The sequence below is a fragment of the Haematobia irritans genome, chromosome 3 (genome assembly GCF_050003625.1).
Source record: "Haematobia irritans isolate KBUSLIRL chromosome 3, ASM5000362v1, whole genome shotgun sequence".
In the NCBI taxonomy this organism is placed as follows: Eukaryota; Metazoa; Arthropoda; class Insecta; order Diptera; family Muscidae; genus Haematobia; species Haematobia irritans.
In genome coordinates, this window is record NC_134399.1 from 40,135,820 (window position 1) to 40,157,530 (window position 21,711).

At 33.5% G+C, this 21,711-nt stretch overlaps 1 protein-coding gene across 2 annotated transcripts in view; it reads right to left on the bottom strand.

Annotated features, from left to right (window-relative positions):
- Nucleotides 1-21,711, bottom strand: part of kek5 (leucine-rich repeat, immunoglobulin-like domain-containing kekkon 5 protein) — a 524,846-nt gene that overhangs the window by 130,410 nt on the left and 372,725 nt on the right. The gene's annotated exons all lie outside the window — the stretch shown is intronic.

Consider the following 21,711-nt stretch of genomic DNA (forward strand, 5'->3'; position numbering starts at 1 on the left):
CTATAGAAATAAAATTTTGCAAATTTTTAAATAGAAATAAAATCAAAAAAAAATTGTTTATAGAAATAAAATTTTGAAAAATTTTTTATAGAAATAAAATGTTCTATAGAAATAAAATTTGGACAACATTTTTTATAGAAATAATATTTTGATAAAAAATTTTAAAGAAATAAAATTTTGACAAATTTTTCTATAGAAAAAAGTTTTGACCAAATTTTCTATAGAAATAAAATTTTGACAAAATTTTTTATAGAAATTCAATTTTTACAAAATTTTCTATGGAAATAAAATTTTGACAAAATTTTATATAGAATAAAAAATTTTGAAAAAAAAATTAAACAAAATAAAATTTTGACAAAATTTTCTATAGAAATAAAATTTTAGCAAAAATTTCTATAGAAATAAAATTTTGACAAAATTTTATATAGAAATAAAATGTTGACCAAATTTTTTATAGAAATCACATTTTGACCAAATGTTCTATAGAAATAAAATTTTGACAAAATTTCCTATAGATATAAAATTGTGACAAAATGTTCTATAAAAATAAAATGTTGACAAAATGTTAACAAAATTTTCTATAGACATAAAATTTTGACAAGATTTTCTATGAAAATATACCCTAACTGGCTGTAATGTTTTTCTTGTTATTCCTGTAAAAGTCAATGTGGCAGAAGGTGTAAATATAGTATCGAATTACCTCTCATCCATGACCTCAAAACTTTATTAGTGATTGCCTATTGTGGTAGATCCCAATTCTAGGATCAACTCAAGCTGTTTTCATCGTTAAAAATTCTAATACTTCGATACCATATTGTGAGACGAAAATTCAAATCAAGTGAAAAAAAACTTTGATTGAAATTTCTTTGAGCTGTCATTCGACAGCAAAACACCTGTTCATCACTCAACCACGATACATTGTTGTACATATATGACTATCATCAAGGACTTTTTCATAAGGGAATACCTACCAGTCAATACATGTGTATTCTAGTATGGAAGGTTGAGAAGTTTTGAGTGCGTGTGTGTGAGTTTTTGTTTATATTTTCCTATCCCAGTTGACTAAGAAAGTTTAAGGTAACAACGACCACATATAACAGATGCTTTACGCATCTCATGTTGGAAATTTCCGCATGAAATAAAATCCATAAAAATATTTTGATATAAACCTAACAGCTGAAGCAATGTTTTCACTGACTGCTTGACTGGCGTATATGATGAAATTGCAGAATTTCATTGTTTGCGAAATCACAGTAGTGTAAAGGGGCGAAATCAGGATAGAACTAAACACTAACACAAAATTATATGTTAGATATGGCAAACAGAAAACTAAAGTGGGATATTTATCTATCTATCTTATATATTGTTTAAGAATTTTTCGTTGTACTTTTTAAACTAAAAAATTTATTGGATTCAAAAACTTTGGACTTTATTTAAGGATGTTGGTATTGATCCTGATCCCGAGACTCAACTCGAAAATAGAGATATTTTAAGGAATTGACCCCTACGCAGAAAGTAATTTGGAACATTTTTTAGCACTTATCCTAGACAATTCCTAATATTTTGTTCCTTTTTTTGTGAAATTGTATCACTGTGTAAATATCCATCCCTAACCTTCGTCCTTTTTTTCATATCACTTTTGGTATTTTAAGCTTTTCAGCTTTTCTTCTCCACAACATCTCACTCAAAATTAGGATATTTCATCATCCCTGCGGAAAATTTAATAAATGTAAAACAACATTTTTATGTTCATGGAGGTGAGGAAAATTTGTTTATATATTCATTGCTTTCCACCAAATGCCTTAGACAAAACCACGAAATACATTCAATCACAACCACTTAAAGAGCATAGGTAATACAAAATGTTCAATGTGGTGTCTTTTTTTTTTTTTTTTTTTGATGATGAATATAAGTCCTTTGGCACAAATATCTTTTCTTTGAAATTCACATAATGATATTTAGGTTTATGGAAATTTGTAGGGATTTTAAGTGAATGATATTTTATACAAATTAGCATTCATTATGTTTTTCGTGGAAAAAAGAATACGCCCGTGTGGAAACGATTATCACATGATCCCTGAGCACATAACGTATGTTTTCATGGATAAACATATTTTAATATTTTAAGTATGCCTACGATATATATATATTGAAGAATTTACATGGTCACAATTGTGAACTAAAAGATAAAAATATGTGCCATAAATTTATCCTTGGGTTAAACAATGGCTTTTAATAGTAATAAATAAAGTCTCATGATATGAATTCGTATCATTTATTCATAATATCAAGTGTGTGAAGTAACTTTGAGGCGTCTTTCAAATTAAATACTGCAATACAACTTTATGGGAGCCACCGTGGTGCAATGGTAGCATGCCCGCCTTGCATACGCCTTGCATAAATCTCCAACACGGCACTATTTCTATAAAGTTGGATTAGGTTAGGTTAGGTGGCAGCCCGATATTTCAGGCTCACTTAGACTATTCAGTCCATTGTGATACCACATTGGTGAACTTCTCTCTTATCACTGAGTGCTGCTCAATGACAAGGGACCTCCTTTTTATAGCCGAGTCCGAACGGCGTTCCACATTGCAGTGAAACCACTTAGAGAAGCTTTAAAACCTTCAGAAATGTCACCACCATTACTGAGGTGGGATAATCCACCGCTGAAAAACTTTTTGGTGTTCGGTCGAAGCAGGAATCAAACCCACGACCTTGTGTATGCAAGGCGGGCATGCTAACCATTGCACCACGGTGGCTCCGACCCCTCCGATTTTATTTTGGGTCCATAACTAAGAGTGAGGAATATGGTGTAAATACGTCTGGTTTAGATATAGCCTCCATATAGCCCGATCTCCCCATTTGACTTCTTGCGCGTCTATACCTATACTTCCCAATTTTTATTCGATTTGCCTTAATTTAAAATCTAGAGGTATTTTGGATCAATAACTAAGTGTGACCAATATGGTGTGAATAGATCCATGTTTTTGTATAGACCCCATATACCCCGATCTCTCCATTTGACTTCTTGAACTTCTAGACACCGCAAGTTTTATGCGATACGACTGAAATAGGAACTGCAGAGGTATTTTAGCTCCATGAACAAATGTCCCAAATATGGTGTGTATAGCTCCATGTTTTGGTATCGCTTCCATATAGACCGATATCCCAATTTGAGTATACCCAATATGATGTGAATTGGTCTAGGTTTTTTATATAGCCTCCACATAGTATGATATCCCGATATGACTTCTTCGTCTTCTTTCTAGTCACCACAATTTTATCCGATTTGCCTTAAATTTGAAATCCAGAGGTATTATAGCTCCTCAAACAAGTGTACCGAAGATAGTGTGTGCCGTTCCATGCTTTGATATATATGTTTGCTTGGGAGTGTATATGTCCTCAAAACCATTTGGAATTGTGTATATTTTCAATACGACGAAGAATTTTCAAAGGTGCCTGTTATATTTAATTCATTGGGGTGGGTATTTAAGATTAGGCCCAGCCGAACTTAAGGCCGTCTATACTTCTTAGACATAAAGGGTGATACGTTCAAAATTTGGTCAATATAAACTTGACGTATTTCTTTCAATTTTGCATTTAAAATCCATGAACACCCCTCATTTTGAAGGTGTGTGTGTGTGTAGAATGTTGCTCCTATTTTGATTTTGGAATTCACTCTTCAGTTGTCAAAATGCCGTCCAAGCAAGAAGAGCAGCGTATCAAAATTTTGCTCGCGGGCCTAAGCATTACATGCCTAAAAGAGTTTCGTCTTTGTGACCAAGGACATTGGATTTATCGATTTCTAAATTGCATTGAAAAAATATTCCCGTAGCGAAGAAGATGCATTCTGATGCAAAATTTTTTTACTTGACCAAAAGTTTTGAATTAGTTAACACCTTAACAGGAAAGGAAATTTTGTTGGGCTAAGATCAACATTGTTTTAATAATTCTGAAAACTAAATCGTCTTTAAATTCGTCGATTTTCTATATCTTAACGACAAAGATAAAAAGCGTTCAAAAAAGCGTTTTTAAAAAAGTTATTTCAATGAAATCTTTGTTCTAAATAAAAATACATTTACGTCTTTCCTGGCTATTATACATGTGCGATACCCAGTTTTCTACCTGGAGACTACATCAATTTGTTTGGTAAAAGATATAATAAACTGATCGAAATCATTGTCGTATATTTCTCATTTTCCTTATTTGTATAAAAAAAAACAATATTTATTGAAAATTGAGTCATTTTACATATTCTTGTGTGGTGGGGAACTGATAAATGTGACCATGGTCAGTCGAAAGAATATCAATGCTATTTTCCTTTGCGAATTGCAACATGAAACTGTCGACATTATTCTTATTTAGCTCTTGGTAAGATAGAGTATATGAATCAGAAGACATTTTGCTACAGAGGAAGAGTCTTTTTATCTTTCTCAACTAAAACCCAACCTCCTTCTTTCAGCACTTGTATGCAAAACAAGAGATTCCAGACGGGTTCCTAAATAAATGTTTTTTTCCAAAATTTAAATGCAAAAAAAAAAACTCATCGCAGAACATTGTAAGTGCACTAGGGTGAAAACAACATTAAGACGAAAACATTTAGCTATGATTTATCGCCTCAGACAAGGGATCATCCGACAGGAATAACAACAACAACATAGCCGTAAAAAAAACAACACATGTGTGGCTAGGAGTCCATGACATTTTTTTTATTATCTGGTGCAAAATGAAAACATATCCAAAATTGAAAATTACAACTGAGAACTTGTGTGCAATGTCTCTGGTTATGGGAAACAGCCTCGACGAACTCCTTCGAAAACTTCATTTTGTGGTGTGGCCCATGTTGTCGCCCGATTCTTCTCAATCGCCGGAAACCTCCCCTAGCCTTAGAACTTGAAAGAAATGTTGGACTAAAATGAAGTGGAAACCATTTGTACACGTCTGTAAAGTTCGTACATAGAAATTCCCTCTCTCACACACACTCACATGTTCATATGAAATATTTATTAGAGTGGCCCCCCTGTATGAATGCAATTGGGTGGACAAGTGATTTATGAGACAATACTCTTGGGTGATTTACCACTCACTAATCACACCGATGTGTTTGCACCTACAACCCAATTCACACTAGTGAAACACCAGCAAACCACCAAAGGTATTGCCTGCGGCAAAGGTCCTACACTAACTGCTGTATGCTATCACTTTACCTGTACTCTATATCTCTCACTCTCTCTCTCTCGGGTGTGTATGAGTATGTCTGAACACCACCTACTCTAACACCTCGACAATAGATAGAGAGCATGTGGCAAATTGTGTGTTGAACGTAAATAATATGTTCTCAAAATGGTAACATTTGCTACAATTTTCATACTTGACAATGACGATGATGGGGATGTTCATGGTTTGGTATTGGTTTTGGCTTTGGATTTCAGTTGTAGTCCTCTTTTTAGCCGGCAGCCAGCCTCAGATGTCACTCACATGACAATGATGAGAAATATGAAGACTATGTGAGAGAGTCTAGGTGTCGCATGTAGTTGACTTCTATTGAGCTCTTTTATTTTTAGACTAAATGTGCGATGTGCTGGCATGCGATGATTTATTCGGTAAATTTATGTAGAAACATGAGGAAGATTATGAGGGGTAAATTCCATTTTCATAAAAGACAAACATAGGAATCTGGCAATAGACACATGACTCATCCATATATCCTGCATATGGAGGAAAAACATATCAAAGGAAACGGGATTTATTTTAAGAATTTCTATATATGCGTGTGTATGTGTATGTGTGTGAGGTGAATGATGTTAAACCTCAGGAAGATGAAGTTGAATACCAGAATGAATGGCACAATGATATGTCTAAAAAAAGCAAAGAAGAAATGGAGGAATTTTACTCCATCAAATTTGTTTAAAATTAAATGAAACTCATAGCAAGGTGAAAGCATACCAATTTATAAGAATGGGAAACGAATAAGATTATATTTGAAATAATCCTACTTTAAATGGAGCTTACACAGAAAAAAATATTACCCAAATATTTCCAATTAAAAAGTTAATTGAAGTTGAACATTTTTTCAATTAATAAATTAATTGATACAATTAACATTTTAATCAAATTCGGAAGACTAAGTCAGTTAAAAACAAGTGATGAACATTTTTAAATTTTTAATTAAAAATGTTTTTCAAATAATCAATTGTTATACCAAATAAAAATTCTAATACAATTCAGAATGTAATTGAAAATAGTTACCTTTTTTAATTAATAAATTAATTGAGTTTTGCAATCAACATCAATTGAATTTTTAATTGAATAAATTAAAAAATTAATTGAAATTTGTTAATGAAATTAATTATTTTTTTAATCAAGAATTTTTTATGCCCAATTACAACTGTGATTGATACTATCATTTTCGTGATTGAAGACATTTCAATTAAAAAATTAATTGGATCAATTAATTTCGTGATTGAATCAGAAAAAAGTGTTTGTGTGTAACATGGAATCGGGCAGCACTCAGTGATAAGAGAGAAGTTCACCACTACAGTGACCGCAACTTATATGGGGCAAAAAATCCCACAAAACGAATCCCCTTTCCAGATATTGGGATAGCCCCTTTCCAGATATTGGGATAGCCCCTTTCCAGATATTGGGATAGCCGATTAAACGACGTTAACACGTGCCGCTCGTCGCTGAGTCAAACCGAGTTATGCCAGCCTTTAGCTTCGAAAACGCGACCTGGTGCCACTAGGGGCATTCGCCTTAACCCCACAAAACGAATCCCCTTTCCAGATATTGGGATAGCCAAAATTTGAGCCCGATTAAACGTCGATTCGTTTTTTGCCCCATATAGGTTGCGGTCACTCTATTCACCACTGTGCTATCACAATGGACTGAATAGTCTAAGTGAGCCTGATACATCGGGGTGCCTCCTAACCTAACCTACTTTAAATGAAATTGTAAAAAAAGAATGATTGTATATATCGATGTCTTCATTCCAAAAAATTGAATTTTACAGGAAACAAGTTTACATTTTTTTTTGGAATTTCTCAAAAACCGCATACGATATAAATTCACTTTTTTTATACCCACCACCATAGAATGGTGACGGGGGTATAATAAGTTTGTCATTCCGTTTGTAACACATCGAAATATCGATTTCCGACTATATAAAGTATATATATTCTTGATCAGGGAGAAATTCTAAGACGATATAACGATGTCCGTCTGTCCGTCTGTCTGTCTGTCTGTCTGTCTGTCTGTCTGTCTGTCTGTTGTAATCACGCTACAGTCTTCAATAATGAATCAATCGTGCTGAAATTTTGCACAAGCTCGTCTTTTGTCTGCAGGCAGGTCAAGTTCGAAGATGGGCTATATCGGTCCAGGTTTTGATATAGTCCCCATATAAACCGACCTCCCGATTTGAGGTCTTGGGCTTATAGAAATCGTAGTTTTTATCCAATTTGCCTGAAATTTGAAATCTGGAGGTATTTTATGACCACAAAGAGGTCTGCCAAAAATGGTGAGTATCGGTCCACGTTTTGGTATAGCCCCCATATAGACCGATCTCCCGATTTTACTTCTTGGGCTTATAGAAACCGCAGTTTTTATTCAATTTACCTGAAATTGGAAATCTAGAGGTATAGTAGGACCACAAATACGTGTGCCAAAAATTGTGAGTATCGGTCCATATTTTGGTATAGCCCCCATATAGACCGATCTCCCGATTTTATTTCTTGGGCTTATAGAAACCGCAGTTTTTATTCAATTTATCTGAAATTGGAAATCTAGAGGTATTGTAGAACCACAAATATGTGTGCCAAAAATTGTGAGTATCGGTCCATATTTTGGTATAGCCCCCATATAGACCGATCTCCCGATTTTACTTCTTGGGCTTATAGAAACCGCAGTTTTTATTCAATTTACCTGAAATTGGAAATCTAGAGGTATTATAGGACCACAAATACGTGTGCCAAAAATTGTGAGTATCGGTCCATATTTTGGTATAGCCCCCATATAGACCGATATCCCGATTTGGGGTCTTGGGCTTATAGAAACCGTAGTTTTTATCCAATTTGTCTGAAATTAGAAATCTAGAGGTATTTTAGGACCATAAAGAGGTGTGCCGAAAATGGTGAGTATCGGTCCATATTTTGGTATAGCCCCCATATTTTACTTCTTGGGCTTCTAGAATCCGAAGTTTTTATCCTATTTGCCTGAAATTAGAAATCTAGAGGTATTTTCGGGTCACAAAGAGGTGTGCCGAAAATGGTGAGTATCGGTCCATATTTTAGTATAGCCCCCATAAGAACGATCTCCCGATTTAACTCTTTGGGTTTCTAGAAACCGTAGTTTTTATCTGATATGCCTGAAATTGTAAATATTCTGGTATTTTAGGCTCACAAAAACGTGTATCGGATTAAGTTTTTATCGGTCCATTTGGTAATGCCTCCATATAGACCGACTTCACTTCTTGAGGGTGTAGAAGGCGCACTGATCATGAAAATTGCTTGAAACTCAATGTAAAATTTCCAGATTTTACTTCTACAGATTTAAGATTTCAAATCAAGACGTTATTTTATAATTTTCTTGCACACTTACAAGAGATGTTAATGGTTCCTCTAAACCTCAAACAAAAATGGTTCTTATAAATCCAGAATCTGATATAGTCCTCATAGGTGAAATCTTTAAATTTATCTTCGGGTAGTGTCCTCAAGTCCTCAAGCCCTCCTGAAATTTCAAAGGAAACCCTAATATTTGGTTCATGGTGGTGGGTATTTAAGATTCGGCCCGGCCGAACTTACTGCTGTATATACTTGTTGGTCTTAAAATCATGTTTATTGTTGATTTTTTTAGTATGTACGAATTCAAAATAGTGATAATAGAACATGGCTAAAATGACTTAGACCACTTTAGACCGATAAAGTTTTAAAAAGTTCCAATCCAAAAAGGCCAAAAATTTTTGGATTGGAACTTTTTAAAACTTTAGTCACAGGCTACGTACAATATTACCCATAACTTTTGATAGAAGTGTCCAATAAATTGGAACTTTTGACAGGATGCAATTCACATCAATCCGAATAGGAAACAACGAAGTCCATCAAAAAATGCTAAGTCGATTTAGCGTACTCTCGAATGAGGACATCGATATCTAAATAACACATTGCCACAAAAGGATGTAGAAATTTTAGAAAATTTTAAATCAAATACTTTTCAAAATCTGATATAAAAATAAATAAAAATTTTTCGACAATTTTAAGAAAATTTATCAGAAAAGGTTGATTTTTGTTTATTTAAGAAAATTTTCGAATTTCTAAAAATGTCATTTTTTCCATACACTGAAAAAATATTTACGTGATATTAAAGATTACACTACCTAAATTTTAGGATGCATAATTTACAGAATATTAAGGACAAATTTCTTCTGATGAAATTTTAATTAAAATAAAGTTTATAACCTTTATTTACAAAACAAATGAAATGTAAGACACAAATTTTGTAAATTTCCATCCCTTTTTTTGAAAGTAGTATGTCTTTGAACTAATGCACATTTTCCTTAAATTAAAGGAACACATTTTTGAAATCGTCTTTAAGTTAACTGAAATATTGAATCTTTGGATTTAAGATAAAAATGTTTCAAATATAGACTAAGACTTATTTTAAGGATTTAGCACTTTTGGTTAAAATTTTTTTGGAATCAAGAAAATATTTTCTACTTTGAAGTATTCGTTGTATTTGGATTTTTAAACTGGCATTGCATTTTCAAAAACAGAATGAACATTCGCTAAATGAGATATGTATATTAATTTTAATTTTATTGATCCTAGATTTAAAGCCAGATAGGTCGCTAAAAAATGTTTTTATATTAAACAAGTAAGTAAAGTCTAAAGTAGGGCGGGGCCGACTATATTATACCCTTCACCCCTATGTAGGCCAAAATTTGTGTTACCATATCAACTACTTCACATTTGCTAGAAGCTATATAAAGGAGACAATTTTTTGTACTTCTACAAAATCTCTAGAATTAAAATTTAAACCGGCTAACGCTATCCAGTTAATTGGAGGAAATTTCCATTGAAAATGGGTCTAAAATGTGTAACAGCCTACCATATTTCCCCAACTCTGGTGTACGTATATATGGGAGCTATATATAATCTGAACCGATTTTGACTAAATTTGACATGTATAGTTAGAATAATAATTCTGCTATCTATGCGAAATTTCACGTAAATGGGAGTATAACTTTGGCCCCCTGGTCATATGAGTGCAAATCGGACGGAAGATAGGGTAAGTGCAGCAAATGTGGTATACCCATTTGTTTTTCGAAAGCCAAATTTTTTGTGTTTCTTCAACGAGGCTAAGATTTTACCACATTCATTTTATTAGTGTTAGCCATCCACGCAACTATGAGCGAAAAATAAGAAACCCATAATTTCGGATATATTTGCGAATTTATGAAAAAACACAATAAGCACGAATTCATAAAATGTGCTGGTAATGTGGTATACCATAATGTACATTTTTTTGTAAAAAAAAATAAATGCAATATGTGTATCGCAATTGCATACATTTTATGCAGCTATATCTAAATCTGAACCGATTTTTTCCAAAAATTAATAGCGATTGTCTCTGTCCCAAGAAACGGCCCTATGCCAAATTTGAGGACGATCGGACTTAAATTGCGAGCTGTACTTTGTGCACAAAATTACATATACAGACAGACGGACGGACAGACAGACAGACGGACGGACATCGCTAAATCGACTCAGAATTTAATTCTAAGCCGATCGGTATACTAAAAGATGGGTCTATGACCACTATTTCTTGGCGTTACATACAAATGCACAAACTTATTATACCCTGTACCTCAGTAGTGGTGAAGGGTATAAAAAGCCACATCTTTGGCTCTGTACGGTGTACGAAATTCAAAATGGACATAGTTTGGGTAAGATTTCCAAATGTTAGGAAATTCTTAACTACTTTGGGCGATATTCCAATTGATTAAAAAATAGTTTAATTGGTACAGTGAAAAAATATTGTCGTGAGGCGACAGAAAAATTCTTCAAAATTGTTGTCTTTTTTTACATACTAGTCCGAACGGCGTTTCTAAGAGGGAGTACTCCACCGCTGAAAAACTTTTTGTTATTTGGTTGAAAATGAGATTGAACCCATGACCCTTTGTATGCAAGGCGGGCATGCTAATCATTGCACCACGGTGGCTCCCTCATGGATCTCGGATGAACAACCGGATAAAACGAAGAGTTTTTCAGGTTCCCACAATTTGTCTAAAATTTTCCATAAAAAATGTCAATACCACCCAACTTCATGAATTTTATGTCCCTTGAACTACAAACAAGCAGAGAAGGAATATATTCCTATGAAGAGAATGAATAATCTCCTCAAACGTATTTCAAGAGCAAAATTTTATTTTTGGACAAGGAACATGTTTGTCCCAAAAATGTTATTTTTTGCTGAACGTGAACATTCTTCTTTCCGAAACATAACATGAATGTTTCAAAACATTTTAGTTATGTTACTTTTGGATGATTGTTATACCAGGTCCCTTTTGTCATTTTTTTTTTTCCTTCAGAGGGCTTTCTTTGTGTCCTACAATCTCAATTAAATTTTATTTTCATCTCAATGAAACTTCACACTTCATGAAATTTTTCATTTAAATGATGGTATGCAAGCATTTCGTATATGTTCTTAGCCAATCAATCTTAATTCAATTCCATTAAGTTTATCGAGACTACATTGAATGGTTTGTGAATTATTCGATTACGCAAATTCACAGTTTAAAATGACACATACACACACACACACACATATATATGCATTTGCCATTTCAATCGGTATTTTGCCACTTAGTTGACCTAACGAAATTACTTTATCTCTGGGTCTGTTATTTTCCTCATTTTAGGCCACATACCAATCGAAATTGAATTCTTGTGAATTAATTGGATAGCGAACATTTACAGGAAAATTGGATAATTTGTGCCATTATGTCCTTTTGATGGTCTTAATCGATTTTCAAACATACCAGGATTTTCCGCCCTCCCCCTCTTCATAAAATTCGTATAAAACTCACATCAACAATACAAGGATTAAAATGTACACATACTCATTCGCTAAAGTAATTTCGCCACACATACATCGCCCTCTTACATCAGCTAGGTTTATAGGCCCTGTTTAAGTGCTAAAAAGCTACGTGCCATTAAATCAAGTAATTTCTTTTCAGTCCATTTATGACCATCAATCATCAAAATCCCATAACAAAAAATCTTCTTAGACGTTTCAAGGTAATTTCCTTATACCTTTAATTTTATTATCTACTGGCAAGACTATTAAAATTTAATGAGATGTCCTAAACTTGGATTTTTGTAGACATTACCTTTACTGAGGTCTACCGCCATCCCGACCACCCACATGGATTGAGATTTGGATTAGGACAACATTATCATTATGGCCGGAATTGCCTTAGGTTTTTGAACTTGGACATCGATGTCTGCTACCTGGAAAGGAAACAGGTGTATTTGTTTGCGTGTATATCCAAGTTATTTCGACATGTTGTCCTTTCTCACCTCATGTGACATGAAAAATGTCCCCAGGATGTATTTTGGTAGGGGAACATCTCATGAAATAAATGAATAAAGTCTCACCCCAAAATGAAAAACAAACCAAATCCTTTTGGGTAAATATAATAACAAATCACTTCAATTTTTATTTAAGATATTTCAATTGGGGGGGTAAGCTAAAATCCTATGGGGAATATTATGGGGAAACTTTACTTCCCCTTAAGTTTAAAAGGTGAAATGTGATCTCATGCCCATTGAATATAATGATGGAAATTATTCTCATCCGGACTAGAGGACGTCTGTGTAATTGAAATCTTTTGTCACCAATCTAAAAATAAATAATAGAAATATTCTCAAAGGAAATAAAAACTAAAATCAGGCGTAGTTGGTTAACCATTATGCATATAGAAGTCGCATGGAGCCAATCAGTAAAACACGACTGATGAAGCAGCAGTTCGAAGCCAATTTGACCGTGGCCTGCATCGCGCCGTTGTGAACAAGGAATACAAAGTTAAAAAATCCGAAAATTCGATTTTCTGATTGTCATTGCAATCACAAGAGTAAACCATCCAGTTTTTATTTTCATGAATTATGACGATTTGTTTACTTCAACGTCGTATCGACTCAATTTTCTAAACCATTCGTGCTACATTTTTGTTGTGCCACTAAATGTCATATTTTTTACCATTTTTAGCCACATTTTTAACATATTGTACCACAGTTTAATTATACCCTGCGCCACACTGTGGAACAGGGTATTATAAGTTAGTGCATATGTTTGCAACACCCAGAAGGAGACGAGATAGACACATGGTGTCTTTGGCAAAAATGCTCAGGGTGGGCTCCTGAGTCGATATAGCCATGTCCGTCTGTCCGTGAACACATTTTTGTAATCAAAGTCTAGGTCGCAGTTTTAGTCCACTCGACTTCAAATTTGGCACAAGTATATGTCAGAGTAGAACCCTATTGATTTTGGAAGAAATCGGTTCAGATTTAGATATAGCTCCCACATATATATTTCGCCCGATATGGACTTATATGGCCCCAGAAGCCAGAGTTTTACCCTAATTTGCTTAAAATTTTGCACAAGAAGAACAATTAGTACTATAGTCAAGTGTGCCAAATTTTATTGAAATCGATTCAGATTTAGATATAGCTCCCATATATATCTTTCGCCCGATATGGACTAATACGGTCCCAGAAGCCAGAGTTTTACCCCAATTTGGTTGAAATTTTGCACAAGGAGTAGGATTAGTATTATAGCTATGCGTGCCAAATTTGGTTGAAATCGGTTCAGATTTAGATATAGCTCCCATATATAGCTTTCGCCCGATTTATACTCATATGACCACAGAGGCCAATTTTTTGCTCCGATTTAGTTGAAATTTTGCACAGGGAGTAGAATTAGCATTGTAGCTATGCGTGCCAAAGTTGATTGAAATTGGTTCACATTTAGATATAGCTCCCATATATATGTTTTTCCGATGTCGACAAAAATTGACCCATCGTTTAGTATACCGATCGTCTTAGAATTAAATTCTGAGTCGATTTAGCGATGTCCGTCTGTCTGTCCGTCCGTCTGTCTGTCTGTTCATGTATTTTTGTGCGCAAAGTACAGGTCGCAGTTTAAGTCCGATCGTCCTCAAATTTGGCATAGGGTCGTTTTTTGGAACAAAGACAATCGCTATTGAAAATCGGTTCAGATTTAGATATAGCTGTCAAATATATTTATCCCCGATCTGGTCATAATTGGCGTGTTTATCAACCGATCTTCTTCAAATTCAGTACATCCGAATATTTTATGAGTCTCGAAAAACTTGCAAAATATCAGCCAAATCGGTTCAGATTTAAATATAGCTCCCATATATATCTTTCGTCCGATTTAGACTCATATGACCACAGAGGCCAAAGGTTACTACCGATTTTCCTGAAATTTTGCATAAAGAGTAGAATTGACATTCCACCAATGCTTAATAAATTTGATTGAAATCGGTTCAGATTTTGATATAGCTCCGATATATGTCTTTCGTCCGATTTGGACTTATATGGCCTCAAAAACCAGAGTTTTGCCCTGAATTGCTTCACATTTGGCACAAGAAGTACGTTTAATTGTATCGGTAAGTGTGCCAAATTTGGTTGAAATCGGTTCAGATTTAGATATAGCTCCCATATATATCTTTCGCCCGATTTACACTCATATGATCACGGAGGATATAGTTATACTCCATTTACGTGAAATTTTGCAGAGATTGCAGAATTATTATTCTAACTATGCATGCCAAATTTAGTCACAATCGGTTCAAATTATATATAGCTCCCATATATACGTACACCAGAGTTGGGGAAATATGGTAGACTGTTTCATATTTTAGACCCATTTTCAATGAGATTTTCCTCCAATTGACTGGATAGTTTCCACAGAGAATAGATTTAATATGATATTTAAATGTGTCAAGTTGGATCTAATTTGGTTCAGATTTAGATAAAGCCTCCATATATTCGTTTTTCCGGTTTATACAAATATGGCCAAAATTCCCACATTTGACACAAAATTCTGTTACGATTTCCCCATATCTTAGTCATATCCTAAATACTGTAATGCCAGAATTTCCACAGAACGGTTGAGTTTTAAATAAGGCTCCAAGTCGCCCGACTTGACCAAATAATATATCACAACCCACACTTGACTATATATCTTGGCGGGATCAAACCAATATCCCTGTAAAGTCGCCACTGCTAAGTATCAAAAATTGTAAATATTACTATAATTGCCCTATATCTCGAATACATATGTATCACCTGATCAATCATAAATGCTCTTTTGTATAATTGCATTAAAATTTCTCTCGCTTCATATTTCCCATATTTTTTTACTATGTTAACATTGTGTTTCATCCCAGGGCGTTAGCCGATTTAAATTGTAATTCTAGAGTTTTTGTAAAAGTAGAAAAAATTGTCTCCATTAAAAGTATTTGTATCTGGAAATGCAAACCTTTATATAGCTCCCAGCAAATTTGAAGTAGTTGAGAGTCTACATAGTGGTGAAGGGTATAATATAGTCGGCTCCGCCCGACTTTAGACTTTACTTACTTGTTTAGCCGACTTAAATTGTGAGTCTATAGATTTTGTAGAAGTCTATCAAATTCTGCCCAGATCGAGTGATATTTAAATGTATGTATTTGGGACAAACCTTTATATATAGCACCCAACACATTTGGCGGATGTGATATGGTATCGAAAATTTAGATCTACAAAGTGGTGCAGAGTATAATATAGTCGGCCCCGGCCGACTTTAGACTTTCCTTACTTGTTTTAATCTATGCTTATGCATGGAAATATTGTCTGCCAATGGTGATCCTAAACACCCGTTAAGATTCCGGATGTAATCGGTAACGTACTGGCACTAAATCCAATTTAATTCTTTTTTAGTTGATGGAAGCATGAAGGTTTACTAAATTCCGTGTCTCCCACAAAATAGAAATTCTTAAAATTTGTAAATTTTACTAGTAATGCGCCCATCTTGAACTTCGTATGGCACTAAAGACATTTTTGCAATTTTAAACTCCCATTTTTTTCCTTCCTATTACGAAATTTTCTTTTACCAGTTTATTAGAAAATGTTAGCCAAACTGTATCACAAACGCAGATTTCACGCGGATTTCATAAAAATAAGTATATATATTTCGACAAACTCAATGAAATTTATTAGACCTAATTAATTTTTTTTCTTCAATTGTTAAAGAAATAATCGAAGTTTGAAGGAAAAAACTGGAGTTTAAAATTAAAAGAATGTCTTTAGCACCATATGAAGTTCATGATGGATGCATTTTTGGTAAAATTTAAACATTTTAAAAAATTATATTACATGTTAGCCTGATACCGAAACAGGCAATTGACGTCCAAATGCATTATATCTAATTATACAATTATGGACAGATATAGATTAAGGAACATGGTTAATAGAGCCATTGAAAAGAAAACGCCAGATACCAATCTATACACGCCTGGACTGTACATGTTTCGGTTCGGGCGAATGAACCTTTCCACAGCCTTTAGTATAGATCTGGCTGGGAGAGATAACTCAATTTTGGGCCCTTTATGCTAACTCCTTATGGAGAAAACATTTGGGAAATTTCCTCTTACAAATTGAATCATCTTTTCTCCCACTGTACATCATCTTTTCATATATTAACCATGTTCCTTAATCTATATCTGTCCATAAAGCTCGAAAAATAATTGTATAATTAGACATTTTAAAAAATTCTGAATTATTTTGTGGAATACACGAATTTAGTAAATTTGTATGCTTCATTTGTGTAAAATTGTTTTCCTTTATTCAGTTCATTTAACAAACGTGCACAAAAAATGATTCAATTTAAGAAAACTTTCTCAAAACATAATATAGCTCGATTGACTTTAGTGTTATATAGGGTTCACTTTTTTTTTGAGTGTACATTTTCTCTTTTATTTTTAAAACTTTTCCCCATATTTTCAAAACACATTATAGAAATCTCAAAGAGTGGAGTACGATATAACTAACTTCATTTAATTCACCCTCAAACAGTTTATTTTTTTCGGTGTAGTTTTTCTCATCAATGTGGCAAATATTGAAAATTGTCTCCAACCATAATAATAAAAAATCAAAATCCCCAATAACAATCATCAAAAATCCATACATCCATCTATCTTCTTTGGCATCCCTAATGCCGAGAGCAATCCATCAATGTATGGTTAATGAACATCATCTAGTTTTTGCATATATATATAGTATTCCTACAGACTCTTCCAATTTCTGAGATTTTGTAAAGTATTGCTGTCATTTACAAGAGACTGGGCTTTATTTACAAAAGGATATTTGCAGCAGTAGTAGTGATGAACAATCTAAAATGACCTTAACATAAATTACTAGAAGTGTTAAAGGCATCACTTGAAATTGCAAAAACACGCACATCCATACATTCGCAACTGAGAGAAGAGTACGATTTGCCACATACAACATTTACATATACATGGATGTTTGTTATGTTACATGGATGTACATGTTTACATTTGTATGTCAATAACACAAGAACAGGATGTTGCTTTGAAATGTACGAAGGTTGTTCGTTCGATAGCATGCCATACATCGTACATATTGAGGAAGAGGCCATCTTCCGTTTCCTGCAACCATGGTTGCAAAACGATAGAAATGTCAAGTAACTAACATCGACTATAGGCTACAAGATGTGGGAAATAATATTGAGCAAAACCCCAGCCCTAGCAAACCACACTAAACCGAACCGAACCAAATCAAATGAAATGAAATGAGAAAATCTACTGACAAACGAATAAAGGATGAAACCAAAACCTAGAGTAGTAATATTGATTTATATTTAGAACGTGCATTCCAAATCCAATATGGTGGCACAGCAAACGGAATAAATTTTAGTTTTTGAACAGAAGACCAAGGCCAGAACACACAAAATTCTAGTCTCAGCAACAAAACGCTTATAACTCAGAGACGAAACGAAACGGCCTCTCTCCCCCGTTGTTAGGCTTGTTGTGTTGATTTTAACCCAAGTGGATGGTGAGCTGTGAAGAAGTGCCTCTCGATTGGAGGGTGCGTGCCATTCGTTCATCTTAAGGAATATGAGAGAATGGCTGAATGCGTTCGTTTTGCACAAATTCATGTTTGATTTACACAGACTGCCAACAAAAGTAACGCATTCAAGGATTTGTAGTCATATTGCTAAAACAACAACAGCAACAACATTGGCAACAAGAGCAGAAATACTATATATCGCTTGACTGTTTGGAATGTGAAAAGTGTTAACATGATGTCCCAAGGAATATTACACAGAAAAAAAATATCATCAAAATATTTCCAATTAAAAAGTTGATTAAAGCTTAAAACTTTTTCAATTAAAAAGATAATTGGTAAAATTAATTAATTTTGAAATTAAAAAATTAATTAATACAATTAAACTTAAAATCAAACTAGGAAGAGAAAAACAGTTAGAAATATTATGGAATTTTTTGATTTGGAATCACACTAAAAACCCTAAGTAGTTACGTTTTGAATTTGAAAAAAAAAATAATTGAGTTTTGCGATCAACATCAATTAAATTTTTAGTTGAATCAATTAAATTTTTAATTGAATTCATTGACATTTATTTTTTGATGCCTAATTATTATTTTCGTGATTGAAGACATTTCAACTAAAAAATAATAGGATCAATTAAATTCGTTATTGAATCAGAAAAAAAATTTTTCGGTTTATACATGGATATGGTGCGAAGGGGGTAAACACTGCCAAAGTGCTGACATTGGAATGAGAAAAAGTTGATTGAAGCTTAATACTTTTTCAATTAAACAGATAATTGGAAAAATGAATTAATTTTGAAATTAAAAAATTAATTGATACAATTAACCTTAAAATCAAACTAGGAAGAGAAAAACAGTTAAAAATATTATGGATTTTTTTTTTGATTTGGAATCCCACTAAAAAGACTAAGTAGTTACGTTTTGAATTTGAAAATTGAGCTTTGCAATCAACTTATTTATTTAAATTTTTAGTTGAATCAGTTTTTAAGCCAATTAATTAAAAAATTAATTGAAAAATTTTTTTGATGCCTAATTATTATTGAAGGCATTTCAATTAAAAATTAAATTCGCGATTGAATCAAAAACATTTTTTTTTTATGTATACATGGATATGGTGCGAATGGGGTAAACACTGCCAAAGTGCTGACATTGGAATGAGACATAAACAAAGACAGGAGAAGGAAAACAATAAAATACGACGTCATATGAATGCTCAAAAATACACACTCTTGTGGTTTACATACGGAGTCTTCCATTAAGTGCTGGGTGTCAAGTAGATCCATCGAGTTCCATACAATAAATTTATGCACACTTTTACTTATTCAAAAATGATGTGAAGTGTGTGAGTTGTATAGATTTCATATATTCTTGATAAAGGATTTCCTGTTGGCCTCTTAATTATTTGTTTTTTTTTTGAAAGAGCTGTGAAATATGTGACATTTCAATTAAAAAACACAAACAAATAAAATAAAATGAAAAAGGCAATATCTTGTATCGGGCCGAAGCCCATATAATATAATAAATAATCTTACTACCCTCTACCATGGATCTCATATACGACGACTTTTTCTGTTGACAAAAATTAAAAAAAAAAATTGATGAATATAAACTTTGTAGTAAATAGCACATATGTACGGGTTCAATTTTGGACATTTAGAACCATTAATTTGATATTATATAAGGATTTTTAGCTGTGTTTGATGAACTATACTCCGTCAAAGAGATCGCTCAAATGGTAAGTTTGCCGAAGTTAAATTTGAAAGAAAATAAATTGCATAATATTTTGTCTAAACTAGAACTGAAAAAATATTGTCCTGGTCACAGAGATTCCATAAAACCCTCATTTCTCTGATACAAAGTTTTTTTTATTGACTAGTCCATAAACTTTCCAATTAAGGCGTTTTGTCCTTAAAATTAGGATATTCGATTTTAAAATTTTCATATTTACATAAAAGAAAATTCTATTAGACTGACGTCAATATGTCCTAAAAATTGTGAATAAATCTTGGATATAAAGCCATAAACAGCGTTGCCAGAATTGTTGCACCAAAAACCGCTGGATTTGCCTAAAAAAATAGCTAAAAAAAACTTAAAAATGCTTAAAAAATAGCTAGAAACAAGAATATACGGCCGCAAGTTCGGCCAGGCCGAAGCTTATGTACCCTCCACCATGGATTGCGTAGAAACTTCTGCTGAAGACTGTCATCCACAATCGAATTACTTGGGTTGCGGTAACACTTGCCGATGGCAAGGTATCTTAAAACTTCCTAATACCGTAATATATACCACGTAGTCCATACGTGGTATATATTAAACTTAAAATGGCCGATTAAATACGTATATAATTAAGTTTGACAAAATTTTCTATAGAAATAAAATTTTGACAAAATAAAATTTTGACAACATTATCTATAGATGTAAAATTTGGACAAAATTTTCTATAGAAATACGATTTTAACAAAATTTTCTATAGAAATAACATTTTGACAAAATTTTCTATAGAAATAAAATTTTTACAAAATTTTCAAAAGATTTAAAATTTTGACAACATTCCCTATAGAATTAAAATTTTGACAACATTTTCTACAGAAATAAAATTTTGCCAAAATTTTCTATAGATATAAAATTTGACAAAATTTTCTATAGGAATAAAATTTCGACAAAATTTTCTATAGAAATAAAATTTTGCAAGATTATTTTTGCTCAAGCATGATTATGAACCGATATGGACCAATTTTTGTGTGATTGGGGATCGGCTATATATAACTATAGACCGATATGGACAAATTTTGGCATGGTTATTAGCGGCCATATATTAACACCACGTTGCAAATTTCAACCGGATCGGATGAATTTTGCTCGTCCAAGTGGCTCCGGAGTTCAAATCTGGGGATCGGTTTATATAGGGGCTATATATAATTATGGACTGATATGGACCAATTTTTGCATGGTTGTTAGAGACCATATACTAACACCATGTACCAAATTTCAGCCGGATCGCTTGAAATTTGCTTCTCTTAGAGCAATCGCAAGCCAAATTTGGGGATCCGTTTATATGGGGGCTATACGTGAAAGTGGACCGATATGGACCAATTTTTGCATGGTTGTTAGAGACCATATACTAACACCATGTACCAAATTTCAGCCGGATCGGATGAAATTTGCTTCTCTTAGAGCAATGGCAAGCCAAATTTGGGGGTCCGTTTATATCGGGGCTATACGTAAAAGTGGATTGATATGGAGCAATTTTTTCATGGTTGTTAGAGGCCATATACTAACACCATGTACCAAATTTCAGGCGGATCGGATGAAATTTGCTTCTCTTAAAGGATCCGCAAGCCAAATCGGGGGATCGGTTTATATGGGGGCTATATATAATTATGGACCGATGTGGACCAATTTTTGCATGGTTGTTAGAGGCCATATACTAACACCATGTACCAAATTTCAGCCGGCTCGGATGAAATTTGGTTCTCTTAGTGGCTCCGCAAGCCAAATAGGGGGATCTGTTTATATGGGGGCTATATGTAATTATGGACCGATATGAACCAATTTTTGCA